General features: G+C 43.0%; 1 long non-coding RNA gene across 2 annotated transcripts; it reads left to right on the top strand.

The window, feature by feature from the left end:
• Positions 1–5,871: 5,871 nt before the first annotated feature.
• LOC112546396 (uncharacterized) lies at positions 5,872–14,835 on the top strand. 2 transcript variants are annotated; one of them, XR_012901265.1, is made up of 3 exons: positions 5,872–6,033; positions 11,196–11,290; positions 12,408–14,835. It is a non-coding gene; the product is annotated as an uncharacterized LOC112546396 (long non-coding RNA). The 2 variants fall into 2 exon arrangements; XR_012901263.1 differs by having other exon boundaries at positions 11,196–11,311.
• The last annotated feature ends 795 nt before the right edge of the window (positions 14,836–15,630 follow it).

The following is a 15,630-nucleotide window of genomic DNA, read 5'->3' as shown; positions in this document are numbered from 1 at the left end:
TCGTCTCCACTGGCCCACACAGTGAGAGACCCTGATTCCCTCTAGATCTTGGGTGGAACGCTTTCCCTTTGTGATTGGGTGGGCCACTGCTAAACTAATATTTTCTGTGTAGTTAATGATGACATGGCAAGTGCCATACCCTGGTGGAAATTTGCCATTTGAAAAACTGCCTAAAAATATATCCTACAGTAAATCTTTCTAGGCATGATTAAGTATGCATGTGTGGGTGGGTGCATGTGTGTCTGTACTCTATGGATGGTGTCCACCTCTCCAAAAATAGAATAACATTTTTCTCCACTATGAAAAAAACATAAATCTTACCACAGGAAGAATGGAAGGCTTAGCTGAGACATTGTTTTTTTGTTATTGTTTTATTTACTACTGAGAAGGACTACATTGTTTGAGCTAAGAATTCAAGAAGAGGATCAAAGTCTTTAGGGGGTAAAAATGTGGGACAAGTGAGGAGAGCAATTTGCTCCTTGATGGGAAGGAGAGTCTAGTAGTTAGGATATTAGCTCTGTTACCCCAGGCTTCCTGTATGATATTAGGTACGTCACTTAGGATACAGCTGAGAGGTCTGATTCCCAGCTTTTGTAACGGTAAGTATGCCAGTTTTGTTTGAGCTTCTAGTGCTTAAAAATAGTACAGGCAGTCCCCGGGTTACGTACAAGATAGGGACTGTAGGTTTGTTCTTAAGTTGAATCTGTATGTAAGTCGGAACTGGCGTCCAGATTCAGCCGCTGCTGAAACTGACCGCCAGTTCTGACTTACATACAGATTCAACTTAAGAACCCCAAGTCAGCTGCTGCTGAAACTGATCAGCCGCTGATTCCAGGAAGCCTGGGGCAGAGCAACTGTGCCTCGGGCTTCCTGTAGTCAGCGCTGGTCAGTTTCAGCAACGGCTGACTTGGGTTCGCCTGGGGCAGAGCAGCTGGGGTGCTGCTGGGTTGCTCCAGTAGCGCGGCTCCTTGGCGCTACTGGACCAACCCAGCAGCATCCCAGCTGCTCTGCCCCAGGCATCCTGATTCAGCCGCTGCTGAAACTGACCAGCAGCGGCTGAATCAGGACGCCTGGGGCAGAGGGCTGGGGTGCTGCCGGGTTGGTCCAGTAGTGCCCAGAGCGGTGCTGGCTGCGGGACCAACCGGCAGCACCCCAGCTGCTCTGCCCCAGGGTCCACAACAAAAGCCTGGTCTGCTGGGGGGGCACACTAGCTGCGCCCCCCCCCCCAGCAGACCAGGGACACGGGGAGGAAAGCCGCAGCGGCGGGGTGCCTCGCCTCTGAGGCTTTGCTCTGGCGCGGGACCGCTTTGCTCGCGGTGCCCCTGGTCTGCTGGCCAGAGCAAAGCCTCAGAAGCGTGGGACCCCGCCACGGCTGCGGGTTTGCTCGCGGTGTCCCTGGTCTGCTGGGGACCGTCTCCAGCAGACCAGGGGCACCGCGAGCAAACCCGCTGGGGCTGCTGCTTTGCTCCCAATGCCCCTGGTCTGCTGGAGACGGTCCCCAGCAGACCAGGGGCACCGGGAGCAGCTTTTCTCGCCCCGGAGGTCAAGGTGGCTGACCACTGCCTGTGAGCAAGCCCCTTTCGTAAGTGCAGATCCGACGTAAGTCGGATCCGCGTAAGTCGGGGACTGCCTGTAGTGTGTCTGCAGCAGCTAGTGTGGGTATGTCTATGTGGAGTGGGATCAGACCTCCCAGCTCAAATGTAGATGTAACCTTAGTATCTCTGTGCCTTGATTTCCCATCTGTGAAATGGGGCTAATCATACTTCCCTCCCTCACAGATGTGTTGTGAGGGAAAATGTTAGATTTTGAATTGCTCAGATACTATGGTAATAGGGGTGACATAAGAAATGGGTAATGTTCTAATTTGAACAGTGGGCTCTTGTTGAGTGTTAAGTGCTAAAACTTGACCTTTACAGTGTTGCACTGTATGGCTTACTGATTCTTGTATGTGGAAAATGGTCACAGACAAGAGGAAGAACATGCATGTCCTTGATTTCAATCTGTTTTACATACCCGTGTCTCTTTCCAAACATGCAATGACAATTTGAAAGCCAAAAGGACAATGCAAAATTAGAGCAGTATTTTAATTCACATCCATACAGAGGATTTCAAGGTTAATATTTTACTCTTCTTACATATATAAAGTTGGAATTCTAAGTACATAGGAAGGGCAGAACAGTGTAAATCAGTGCAGCCATATGCAACAGAATTTTGCCATAAAAATGTTGTGAAGGGGTATATCACTAACATGCTTAGGGTTGGATGTCTTTCAGGATGAGAGGAACATTGCAATTATATTCTCTGAGACGAATTAACACAAATCTGCCTCCTACTTATACAAGACTTGTAACGCTCTGATCTACCAGCGTTGTAGTGTAGTTAATCTCAGAAGTAGATTTTATAAAGGTGCTAACTGGTGTTTCATCATGCCCCAAGGGTGTTTCATTTTCATACGAGGATTTGTTTGAAGAAATGCTGTGTGAGGCTTTAAAACAGATTGCCTGCTGTCAAAAGGACTATTTGAACAGTCATAATGGTTCCTTTATGCAATATTTTGGAAAAACAGTAATTTAAAACTGTGCTTTTTAAAAACTCCAAGTAGTTGGAATCCTTAAAAACCTGAATAAATCTGAGAAGCTCCTTTCCCTTTTTCTGAATCATGACAATTTTGAGAAGGAAAAAGGAGCAAAGTTATTAGAAAGAAACTGAATGTATACATCTTTAATATGAATGTCATGTTTTCTTCATGCTTTCACATGATGCTAATGTGTTCTTTTTCCTTAAAGCAAAGAGCATCTGTTTCCAAAAAGGGACAAATACAAGAACAAAGTATGATATGCTCCTCACCTCAAAAAAGATATTTTGGCCTTGGAAAGGGTTCAGAAAAGGGCAACTAAAATGATTAGGGGTTTGGAACGGGTCCCATATGAAGAGAGGTTAAAACAACTGGGACTTCTCAGTTTAGGAAAGAGGAGACTGAGGGGGGATATGATAGAGGTCTATAAAATCATGAGTGGTGTGGAGAGGGCGAATAAAGAAAAGTTATTTATTAGTTCCCATAATAGAAGAACTAGAGGACACTAAATGAAGTTAATGGGTAGCAGGTTTAAAACTAATAAAAGAAAGTTCTTCTTCACACAGCGTGTAGTCAACCTGTGGAACTCCTTGCCAGAGGAGGCTGTGAAGGCTAGGACTATAACAGAATTGAAAGAGAAGCTAGATAATTTCATGGAGGTTAGGTCCATAAAAGGCTATTAGCCAGGGGATAGAAATGGTGTCTCTGGCCTCTGTTTGTCAGAGGCTGGAGAAGGATAGCAGGAGACAAATCGCTTGATCATTGTCTTTGGTCCACCCTCTCTGGGGCACCTGGTGCTGGCCATTGTCGGCAGACAGGCTACTGGGCTAAATGTACCTTTGGTCTGACCCAGTACGGCCGTTCTTATGTTCTTATATGCTCTTGAAGGAGGGAAATTGCATATTTCTTCTGGGGACATTCATTTTAGTTCACTTTGGACTGCTACAAAAGGTGACAGGAAAAGACACTGTTCACCTCAGCAGCCATGTCAACTTGTACTGCCGTTTGGTCAGAACTCACAAATTAAACAAAGGTCCAGACTAAGTGGGAATCCTAGCAACATCTAGATACTGTAGAAAAATTATTTTTGGCATTTCAGTTGACTGAACTCTCTCTTTTCAGTCAGTACCTAGGATTGAACAACAGGAGTTGGATCTCTCAATAATGGTCCTCTGTTCATTCTCTCTGAACCATCTGACACTCAACACTGTCAGAGGACAGGATACTGGGGTAGATGGACTATCTTGTTCTTATCATACCTGACTATTGTGATAGGGGACATTGTGTTGCTGGAGAAGTTGCCATCATATGGATGAGATGGAGAATAGAGGGCCTGATTGATTGTGTTCAGTGAAGCTCCCATGGCATTCTTTTTCACATTTCAGGGGCTTAGCTTTGGAGTCCAAGCTAAATATCAATTTGTATCACCCTCTTTTTATGGACATACAAACTCACTTCAGTTTCAGCTAAATAAGATATGCCTCCCTTTGTCTGTTTCTCATTGCTGTGTGCTATTACAACTCCATCTGTGAGGTACTGAGCAGCTCCTGTGAAATGCTGAATGTTCTCGTCTCTCATTAACTTCAGTAACAGCTGGGAGGGAGGGGGGAGGCATTCAGAACCAAACGGGGTTCTGCCCTTAAATAGTTGCTGCATCTCATTTCACAGGGGGCTGCTTTTCAGTAGTGAAGTTTGATTCCTTTGTAATTTATGAGTGCCTCCCTGTTGCAATCCTAGCTCAGGCATTTAACTCCACTTGTCTACAAATGGAGTTTTGCCAGCACCAATGGTCCTAAAAGACTTTGGAAGACAATATTGCCAAAATCATTCAAAGATGAGTCAGAATTCCAGAAATCACGAGATTGGTTTGAGAATCATGAGATCTTTAAAAGACTACTAACCAGTGAATTTTTTTAGGGAAATGCTGCCTCCTGGAATTTTTAGGGAAATGCTGCCCAGTTCTTCTTCACGTGCAATCACTCTAGAGCTCAAAACATACTCTTAAAACATACATGCAAAGACTTGAGCCCCTCTGTTGGCTGCTCACAGTTAGATTCTACTTACCTGCTCCTATCAGTTTTTGTAGGGCTGCTGCCATTTTATCTCTATCCATTCCCCTGCCTTATCAGTATTCTGTCTCCATATATCTTCTGCTTCATTCCACCTGTATTCAGTTGCCCCTGGATTTTCCCTCCTGGCCTCACCCTGACTTGAATTGGGCTGGGTCAGCAAACTACCAGACTGCCCTTTTTAAAAAAAACCTGACAACTGATTTTCCAGATTCTCTGTTTATCATTTGCATGTTTTTAAAATCTCTCTTATATATGCAAAGAGAAGCTTTGAAAAGTGACTCGCAGATGAGCAATGCTGTGATATATGCTCGAATAGTGGGGAACTTAAACAACAGCTCTGAAAGGTGTGCTTTCTCTTGTTCAACTCAGTAAGATGTCAACGTAGCCGTTTAATGATGATTTAAATGACAGCATTGTTAGCAACTTTACAAAGCCCACCAGAAAGGTGAGGGGCAATCCTATTATGAGAATCTCTACAACATATAGAGTGGTTTTGTGGTTGGGAGAGCGTTTCTTGTTTTCTCAATCTGACCCACGTGGTTAACGGTCAGAAGGAAAAAACAGAGTCTGAAGGCATCAAAGCCCTGTTAAGGGGGAAGCTTCTTAACCCCAAAATAGTGGGGATGAGGTTTATTCTAGTGGACTTAGTCAGATCTGGTAATAGGTGACAAGACTGCAGGACCCCTTGTGGCTGTAGTGGCTGCTGCTGTTCCCCCTGCTGGAGGTGGTTTGCAGACTCAGGCATGCATCACTGCACTGGTTACACTTGGGTTATATTGTCCCATGAGGTCTAGGAATATTTCTACTTCCCCACCACAAATATTGAAGTCTGTTGTAGCTGAGCTGCACAGTAGTGGAGCCAAGCTTGAGGAATCCAGCAGGGCATGCACAATCAGTATTTGGAATATTTTCACAATCTGCTGTAAGTGGCATCTCACTTCAGCATCTCAAACAGTTGGCTGATAACTTGTAAGCACACCACTAGTTCCCTGCTCCCCTGCCCCTGTTTTCTCCTTAAATTATTCTCTCTCTCACTCATTTTCTGTCACGCCCATTTTTCTCCACTGTAGTGAGCAGAGGTGGCTGCTCACTGATCACGAGGCAGAAGAACCCCTCTCTGAGCACAGGTGGGCCGAACTGGGTTCTGCCCCTTTAACTCCACAGAGGTAAGGGGTAGGGTGAGTGGTATAAAAGCCCAGTCCAGTAAGGCCTCAGCTGCTGGAGGAAGTAGAATCCTGCACAGAGCTCCCAAGCCAGGAGGGCCTTGCAGAGGCTGAGGGCTGATCTGGATCACTGGGCCCCTGCTCTGAAGAGGAGACCTTCTACACTCTGCCCATGGGTTCAGACTACCATGACCCCAAGAATCAGCAGCTGGCATGGAGCCAGGTAGGTGCAGAGGGGGAGTTAGGCAGTAGCTCAGGGGAAACTGATGACTGTCAGGTTGATCACATAACATTTTAGAGTGTGTTGGTGTGTTGTGGGCTGGATCTCTGCTGACCCAGGTGGCAGCCAGGGTTGCCACTGCTAGGGCCCTGGGCCGGAGCCCATGTCCCCCTTGCTACCACATATACTGGGTTGTAGTCTCCCCCTCCCTGCTTGTGCCTGGAGAACTGTGTTTGTTTGGCTGTCCTGGGCCTTACTAGCTGTAGGACTGGGTTTGCTTTGCTGCTCTGCCCTGCACCAGGGTCTCGGGCCTTATTGACTGGAGGACTGCATTTGCATTGCTGCCAGCCCTGCCCTCAGGCCCTGTGGCTTGAAAGGAGCTGCTGGACCTTTACTTACAGGCATGAGCACAGGTCAGGGGCCCTGGACTAAGGCAGCCAGCTTACACCACCCACATCAGCCTCCTCCTGACCCCAAGATTTCCCTGTCATAGCCCCACACCTAGGTTCTATCCTGTTCCATAACTTTCTCTTGACAATTTCTTGTCCATTCCTAGTCAAGGGACATCGGGAGCAGACATCTGAGGACAGCCTGGCTTCAATGCCACTGGAAATGATAGTAGATAACAGATGTCTTTGCAAGGGGACGCAGTATTTTAAAAGCTAGCTACAGGGAAATAATAGCCATTTTGATTGAGGGAAGTCCGTGGCTTCAGTCCCATTGAAAATAATGGGAAATGATTTACAACTTTGAATGCGTGTAAATGTGTTTGGTGCCAGTAATTATAAGCCCATGAGAAACTTAAAATAACCCTGCCGAATATCATATGCTTTTCAATAAAATCACAAGAGTTGCCAACCCTTGTGAATTAATAGCTCACAAGCCAGTATTAGAATCTGAAAAGGCACTGGCTCATTATAGAACATTCCATCATGGTCAAGATCTCAGTCCTTGTCTTGAAAGTACTAAGCTATCTAGGCTCACGTTGACTGAAAGATCATACAAAGCACTGGCAATGTGACTACTCTTAACAGTTCTGCTCATTGGTATAAAGGAATTGCTCACTGTAAGGGTATGTATGGGACAGGATGTTCTTGGCAGCCAACCCCAGAGTGTAGAACTCTGTTGTCTACACTTTGATTTTAAAAAATTGCATAGCACCGAGTCTCAGAAACTGGGTCTTTCAGGGGTCATACTCCGAGAACCTCCACACTCACGGGGGGGGACGGACCTCAGAGCCTGACTCCAATCTGAACATCTATCCCACACTTTTATAGCTTCACAGCCTGAGTCCCATGAGCCTAAATCAGCTGTCCCAGGCCAGCTACAGACATGTCATGGGCCTGTCATAGTATAGCTGTCCCTTAGGTCCTTCATAACATAAAGGTGGCTAACTTCTTGTCCAAATGGAACATGCAAGTCTTCAGTCTCACTTTCACTTAACACAAGCAGGGAGTATTTCACTCTAAAACAATAAATGCTAACAAATAAAAAACACCCTGTACAGATTTCCCTCGGGGAAAAGAATGAAGAAGTAATTTTACTTGACAGTTGTTAATCACCTCACTTTATAGATGAAAAGCAGCCACCAAGGGCTCAGGGACAATGTGTCAGGCAGCGGCTTGGCTGGAAGGAGCAAGGCCAAGGGCAGTCAATCCTTAGCCCTCCCTTCAGCCATCAGAACTGCATGGAGTGAAGGAGCGGCACTCCTGCAGCATTTCAAAGAGGCCCAGAGCTCCCAGACACCACTGCTGCTACTGTGGCCATGGGGCAGGGAGCTCTGGGCCCCTCTGAAATGCTGAGTGAGGTATAAGGACCTGGAAGAAAAGGGGGGAGAGAGAGAGAGAGAAAGAGACCTTGTAAAAATATTTTTCAGATTGTCAAATAATTAATAAATAACTAGTGTCTGATTTATGTTGTAATTCACAATGGGGAAAGTAATTAATACATTAAAGCAGCGTTTCCCAGACTGCGGTCTGCAGCCCAATACCGGTCCTTAGGAAAAAAAAATACCAGGCCTCAGAAAAATTTTTGCGAGAGCCCACCTCGCTGCCAGCAACCCCTAAGATAAACACCGCGCTGAACTCCCAGTGTCAACGGAGGCAGTGCAGGCTTCCTGCGGGGTTGGGGGGCAGGTCTGCAGCTGTGTGCCAGGTCCCGGAAGTGTGCGGGCTGCTCTCCCCTCTGCCCCAACAGTCGGCGTGGTACCTAAAATGCTGGTCCATCGCGCGCTGGGGACTCTGTTCCCCTGCTGCCTTCCTGCACATGGGGGAGGGGTGGGGATCCGGGACTGCGCCGGCTTCAGCTGCTCAGGCGGCGCGTGCGGCCGTGGGGAATGGAGGAGCAAGGCAAGCACTGCCCGAGTGGTTGGGGCTGGCACGGTCTGGGACTCTCCCTCCCCCCAGTGCAGGAAGGCATCAGGTGTGCAATGGACCAGCGTGTCAGGTACCGCGCGGCTGTTTGGGGGACGGGGGAGCAGCCTGCACACTTCCTGGGCCTTGGCAGCTACAGGATCCCCAGGTATCGGTCCCTGTCCCCTCCCCCCCCAAGACTTGCACAAGTACCCAGTCCCAGCACCCACAAACACCCTGTCCCTTGCCCCAGCATCCGCAAGCACTCTTCCACAGAACTCTGTCCCAGCACCCACAAGCACAGTTGGGGCCACATTAGTGAGGTTTGAGGGGTTTGGAGGTGTTGTGGTTTTGTATCTCACTTGTGTGGCCCTGACTGACTTTGCTGTGGGCTAAAGTTGGCACTGGGGGTTTTGGGAAGACCAGAATATTTGCATATTCATTTGCTTAAAGAATATGCAAATAAATGTTACTGGTCCTCCAAAAGCTCATGAATGGATTTACTGGTCACCAGTATCAAAGTTTGGGAACCCCTGCATTAAAGTATTTTATCATTACGGTTGAAAATCTCCCTACATATACACAGTTATTCCTGCATAGGGACATTTCTGCTCCAAGTGGAATTAATGGTTATAATAAGCTATCATTTTCTCTTCCTTCACCAAGATGCCTTTTACTATAATTGCACTATTAATACACTTTATAAACTCTCATCCATAAATGATATTTTTATTTTGTTATAGATTCTTTTATTGAATCTATTGCCACATTACCAACCCAAAGAGGAGCAGCATGGGCAGCAAACAGTAGGAAAATCTTCCTCACACTGGTTCAACTTGGAGGTATCATGTAAGAACTTGAGGAAGTTCAGTCAATTACCCTTATTTAATCAGATCTTGGGACCAGTTATAAGGAAGCCAGTAAGGGTGCATCTACATAGCACAGTTAGTTTGAAATAACAATGTGAGCGTCTACACAGCAATTCCATATTTTGAGATAATTTCGAAATAGTGGATGGCTTATTTTGAAAACTGTAAATCTCACTCCATGAGGAATAGCACTTTTTCTGAAATAGCTATTTCAGAATAACATCGGTGTGGATGTGCCACTGCCATTATAGTGAAGTGGCTCCTTCCCAGGCCCATTCAGAATAATTACTCCCCAGTGCCTTGCAGGGGAAGGATAGCTCAGTGGTTTGTGCATTGGCTTGCTTAACCGCAGGGTTGTGAGCTCAATCCTTGAGGGGGCCATTTGGGGCAAATCCATCAGGGATAGTACTTGCTTTTTCTGAGAGGGTAGGGGGACTGAACTCAATAACCTCAAGGTCCCTTTCAGTTCTATGAGATAGGGGCTCTAATTCAAGGTAGTATGCCCACATTAGGGAAACCTGCCTTGAACTAATTTTGAGGCTTTCCTGTTGTGTACATGTGCTATTTCAAAATATGCTATTTTCAGAAAATTCTGAAATAGCTTATTTTGAAATAAGTGTGCTGTGTAGACATACCCAGGAGTTAATTATAGCAATTGTTTTAGTAATAAGGATACTACCCTCTAGAAACTGAAATGCTATTGCCTACTGTTCCTGGATAGGCTACAGGAAAAAAATAGCCCACTATTGGCCTGGATCAACTTTATACTGAGATCTAGAGGAAAACGTCTTCATATCCATTTATCAGTCCTTAAAACCATCTGTTCCTCCTATGCTTTTACACTTGTAGCTCTTGTTGTGCTATGTTCTTGCATAGAACTCTCACTCTTCAGTTAAAATCCAACCAGCGAGTATTTCAGGAGGGGTCAAAACCGAGCCTGGAACCCTGTTGAAACTGCACATCTGGCATCTAGTTCTGTAATAGGCTAAAGCAAAACCAGTGAAGCAAATGACTTCAAATGGTGGAATGATCAAAACTGAAATTCAGATCTGAATTTTTGCTCTACCCCTTCTGTGCTAACTATATAACTTGTATGCATGAACACATTTTGAAATGAGCATGTTAAAAGCTGGATATTGAGCCAGAAATTCACAAATAAGAGTAACATCAGAGTAGTTGTATTTTCTATTGAGTAAAAATAATTTACTTAGTATAAGTTACTATTGTAGGAAGTAATGCAGCTGTCTTACTTAAAATACTCTTCTCTTCCACATGGAGAGAGAAATGACCACAAGAAATGTTCCAGAAAGCCATTTCATTCCCATGTGGCTTGTTTTGCTAAATCAGTTGCAATAAAGATCTGCTCCAAATAGTGCATTTTTTCCTGCCTCAACTTATTTTGTTCTTGTTTAGTAAAACAGATTTCATAAAAGACAGGATTGTAATTTTAATAAGATTTGTTAAAATAGCAGAACTGTGGTCAGAGAATTGACTACATGAAGTGATTTGTTTCCTGTGATCATTCCTCCTTCTCTACCACTAGCCCATTTAAGAATATGAGCAGAAGAGGAAATGTTTTATTAGCCTGATTTAAAATTCATCCTTAATAGCTAATTAATTATGTAATCTATTATCAATCTCATCAATTATGAGTTTCAGTCTTTGGAGGACTGGGAGTGTAAGCAGTGAGAGGTTGTCAGACCAGTGAGTGCTCTCATAGATCAGTGACACAATGGTGTACAGGACAAGTGTCCTTCTAATGTTGATATCGGGCCAAATTCTTAGCTCAGTATGCATCCCTTTTACTGGAGAATTGTGCGGAGGCTATCAATTCAAGGAAGCACTAGTCCCCAGACTCGTGCTCATCTGTTCCATGAGAGGGAAATGGTTTGTGATTTAATGTAACAGTAGAGTTAAGGACCTAATTTCTTGTTTCCTCTAAAAGCCTATCACCTAACTCTCACTACTGTGTGACATCGAGAGACTCCATCCTGGGATGTTACTCTGCCTTCCCACACTTATGACCTCCCAGCAAATCCGGTATGATACACATCAGAGCAGGTATTAAGGTTGTCCCTGTGATGTCTATAATAGTTTTGGCCTCATATATGTACTTAAACATTAGTTATAGATCAATGGTAGGCATTGTCTTAACTACAGTTAACAGATATGTCCACTCCTGGAATTTTATTAGTGTTCAGGATTCCAACAAAAGTGATCTATTTATATGGCTTTGCACCTTTTCCTTAGCAGTGCCATAAAAGGAGAAGGATTAACAAGGCACCACAGGGTATTATGGTAGTATCCCCAGAGTGACAAAACAGCTTCAATAAATGTAATCAGAATTGCCAAGGTTTGTCCAAATAAGGTAGAAAATCTCCTCCTCTGATTCCATAAACGGTCATGTTCCTTTCAAAAGGACTTTTCTGCTGGATGGATTGGATCGTTATTTCATTCTGATTCCATTTCCAGTAACAACAGGAATGAAACTCTAAGGCAGGGTTTCCCGACCTATGGGTCGGGACCCAAATATGGGTCGCCATTACATTTCAAAAGGGTCACCAAGTGTCTCCCCAGGTGGCTCTGCCCCTTTCCTCCCCCTGTTTTTGAATTGCCTTGGGTCACCAAGTCTTCCTGAATTGTCGAAATGGGTCCCCATCTTTCCTCTTGGTGTATCAGGGATCAGTAGTTACTCTAAGGTCTGACGATCCATTGGCACCAGAAATGAAGCACTGGTAGATACGCAGATAGCAAAGTCAAACTGGGAGTATTGTTACTGTAGTAATTTCAGGGGTCTATTTTCTCCTTAGTGCTTATTCAGAGTAACAGTTTAAATGGGGGTTCCTTGCACAGCTTAAAGAGAAAGAATCCTACCTTTGTGCCTGAAGAATCTGTTGGCTGAGTATTTCCTTGCCAGCCTGCTTTTCTTACTTTTAAATAGATTCACTGAAGCATTTTAAATAAGACTAGTTTTTAGAAAAAAGGATACTGTATAGACATCATTAAGGAAGCCATTCTCCCAAAATGGGTATCAACCAAAATCTATGCAGAACCCTAAGTCATGTTGTTCAAGAACTTAATTTGCACTAAATGATTTACTTTTGTAAAGTTGCAGAAATGGGCCCTAATGGATCTTTATCTTCATTTTCTGTTGCAGTGGATTCTTCTAGAAAAGACTGAAATATGAACAAGAAGATATAACCTCAAACATTTTCTCCTGCAAAACTAGTGTTTTATGTCTTGCTATTTAATGAAGACTATAAATAGTTAATCTGTGAAAATATCTTGAAAAATGGCCTTTTCCCCCCCCCTGAAAGTAGTCTTCTTACATGTTTGTTATTTATACTAGAGGAGACTAGGAACCATTCGGAATGAATGAAATGATGCATTATATTATGATAACATTTCTACATTATTTTGGTGTGTTACTGAAACTGAGTTCATAATAGACAAATGCCTAAGAAAAAAAATCTGATTGATTAAAGTCACCGGGTGGGTGGCTGTGTGTGTTTCATGCTTCTCTGATTCTCCTATTCTGCTAGGGTTGCCAGGTGTCCGGTATTCACTCGGACCGTCCTGTATTTTCAGCTTCTGTCCGGTAAAAAAAAATTCAGAGAACACCGGACACCTAAAATGTCCGGGATTTTCTGAATTTTTCCCTGGCCAGGAGGCGAAAATGCCAGGCACCTGGCAACCCTACAAACACTCAGTGCCCGGCCTTCTCCCCTCCCCACCCCCAACATCCCCAGGCTTACCTGGTTCCCCAAGGCTGCCGGCACAAAATGGCTGCCAGCCAAAAGACCTAAGGGAAGCAATGCTTTCCCCTGGGTCTTAGTGCTCAACCCCTCCCCTTTTCCTATCCCTGCACTTAAAGGGGACATGCTGTTTTATTTGGAAAAAAAAAAAATTCTTTTGGCTTAAGTCCTTGGAGTCCTTTTTTTTGCTCAACAACTTTGGTCGTCCCCTCCCCCCTGTTTTTTTTCCCCCTTCAACAGAATTTGTTCCCAGTGGGTTTTTTGTGGGTGGGGTTTGTGCGGTATATTTGTTTCAACCATCTGGCAACCCTATATTCTGAACATTTCATATACAAGTATGTACAATCTCAGGACATGATTCTACAAATATTTAGACACATGGTTATCTTTATTCACATGTGTAGTCCCACTAAAGATCTAAAATGCTAACACTGAGTGAGGAAGTGTTTTGGGAGCTATGTAAGTACAGTTCAGAACATGAATAAATATGTGCTGGATTGGAGGCCTAGGATTCAATCCTTCTCCTGTGGATATCTATTTAAGTTTGCTATTGAGTTAAAAGGAATCAGGCTCTTCCATCTTACAGGTTGCATTTTTTACCCCTAAATATTTCCTTTACAATGAAACCATCTGCTAAATTTAGACTACCTTTTTTAGAATTTATTTTATGAACATTAAAAAAAAAAATCACATTGTAAAAAGGCATGCAGGCTTTTGAAATGCCATTTGTAAAATGTTCCAACTATGTACAACTGGCTCAGTTACTGCAGTTCACAATTGCCATCTGAACATCTATTTTTCCAAGCATTTAAGAAAAGTGATGTGTACATTTTTCATGTGTAATTAGGCAGTGTAATGCGATCCCTTGCTGCAGTCAAGCTGCCATGTGCTGTAGCCTCACTGAATAGCTTCCAGATTTCAACCCAATCTTTTCTGTCTAGACTCTACGTTGCTATTTTTTTTCTCCTAGCTTAAAACAGACTCCAATATAAAATGCCAAAACCAGAAGTTTTTGTCCCTCTTTCTCATAAAGATGTGGGACAGCTCTCAGGCCCAGACGAGAGCTGGGCCCAGACTTTCATAAGACACGTGTCGTCTGAAACTGACATTAAAGATTGTGCAGGCATGTCAGCAGGTCATGCGCACACAAAAATGCTTAAAAATATGGTTTCCATTAACAAAATGAGTATTTTTAGAGAGGTGTGGTTCAGTTCAGATGAAAAAGAAAGAAAAAAATTAAAGCAGCGTAAGAGATCCCAAACTGCAACATTATTTATATTGCTGTTGAAATGTGGTGTATTCTCTTTATAAAGCTTTTTTTTGGGAGTGAAACAATATATCCCAAGCCAAAACCAGGTGCATATCCTGAGGAGAGTGTTTATAATCAGAGTTAAAGGATAGCAGATTTATACTAAAACAAACTATGTAAGAGAACCTTGTGTCTTAAGTGCATTGTCTTAATCCTGAGAAATTGTACAATATCTTCCATTAAAAGTTCTTTACCCAAAAGAAAATAAAGTTAAAATGATTTCACTGATAATTTCAAAGAACTGTATATGGTTGTAATATAGTTGTAAACTGCATCTTCTGTTATCAGCTTTTTATCAGATGACAGTTTGTTTTATTTCAACTGTGTCAATATTGATAAAAAGGTCCAAAGAAATGATTCAGTTCTACAGAAAGATGTATTTGTGTAACATAGGCAATAAACTAGGTTGAATTTCTTCGAACTACATTTCTGTCCATTTGTTCTGCAAATTTATTGCAGATAATGTATACTGGAATAACTATACCTTCCAAAAGCTCCTCAAACTACAGTTGCTTTGTCTTTTAGTCTAAAATATTCAGTCTTTTTGTTTCATGGGATTTCTTTGGGGAAAATGTTCATATGCTCCTTTTTTGCAATTTTTCAGTGCTTTTATTTGAGATCTTAATGACTGTTTCCACAGTGAAAACATGGATATTTTTGAATATTTTATAGGTGACTGGCACTCTAGCTTGCAAAATTGGCCTATTTTCACTCAATTTCTAAATGGAAGTGTGTTGTGTTGTCTCAAATGCCCATGCTTGCTGGAAAAGTGGCCAATTTTTAATTACAAATCCATACTATAGCAAACTTTAAAAATATAGGTTTTTTATTAGTAGAAAACTCTAATTTTGAATCATTGTTCATACTCTTAAGAACATTTTCTCACAAACCTATAAGGAAGTTAACTAAAAAAATTGATTCCTAAATGAAGAATTCTGTGCAACTTGAAACAGTGGACAAAAGTGAACCAGATATTCACAGAAATTCTATCACGATTAATGTATTTTAAATCAAATTTTACAGTAAAATCAAGATTTGTTAAACAAAAATCCTCAAATTTCATCCTAAAGTTATCATATTTAGGGCTTTTCATCCACTGAGTTCAATGTGCTTTTCAAAGATGAATAAGTAATATTATGTTTATTTGAACAGATGGGGAAACTGAAGTACAGAAAAAAGGGCCTGGCCCAAAGCAGCTACACAGTGAGTCAAGGGGACTAGACCTAGTATCTCCTGACTCTTAAGTTTTGTGCCCTCTTAACTACATTGTGTTGCTGAATTTAAAACACGTTGAATTTATTGCTGACCATTACCAA

The sequence above is a fragment of the Pelodiscus sinensis genome, chromosome 1 (assembly GCF_049634645.1).
Source record: "Pelodiscus sinensis isolate JC-2024 chromosome 1, ASM4963464v1, whole genome shotgun sequence".
NCBI classification, from domain to species: domain Eukaryota; kingdom Metazoa; phylum Chordata; order Testudines; family Trionychidae; genus Pelodiscus; species Pelodiscus sinensis.
The sequence above is the reverse complement of the archived record's forward strand: the minus strand, read 5'-3'. Positions and strand labels throughout refer to the sequence as shown.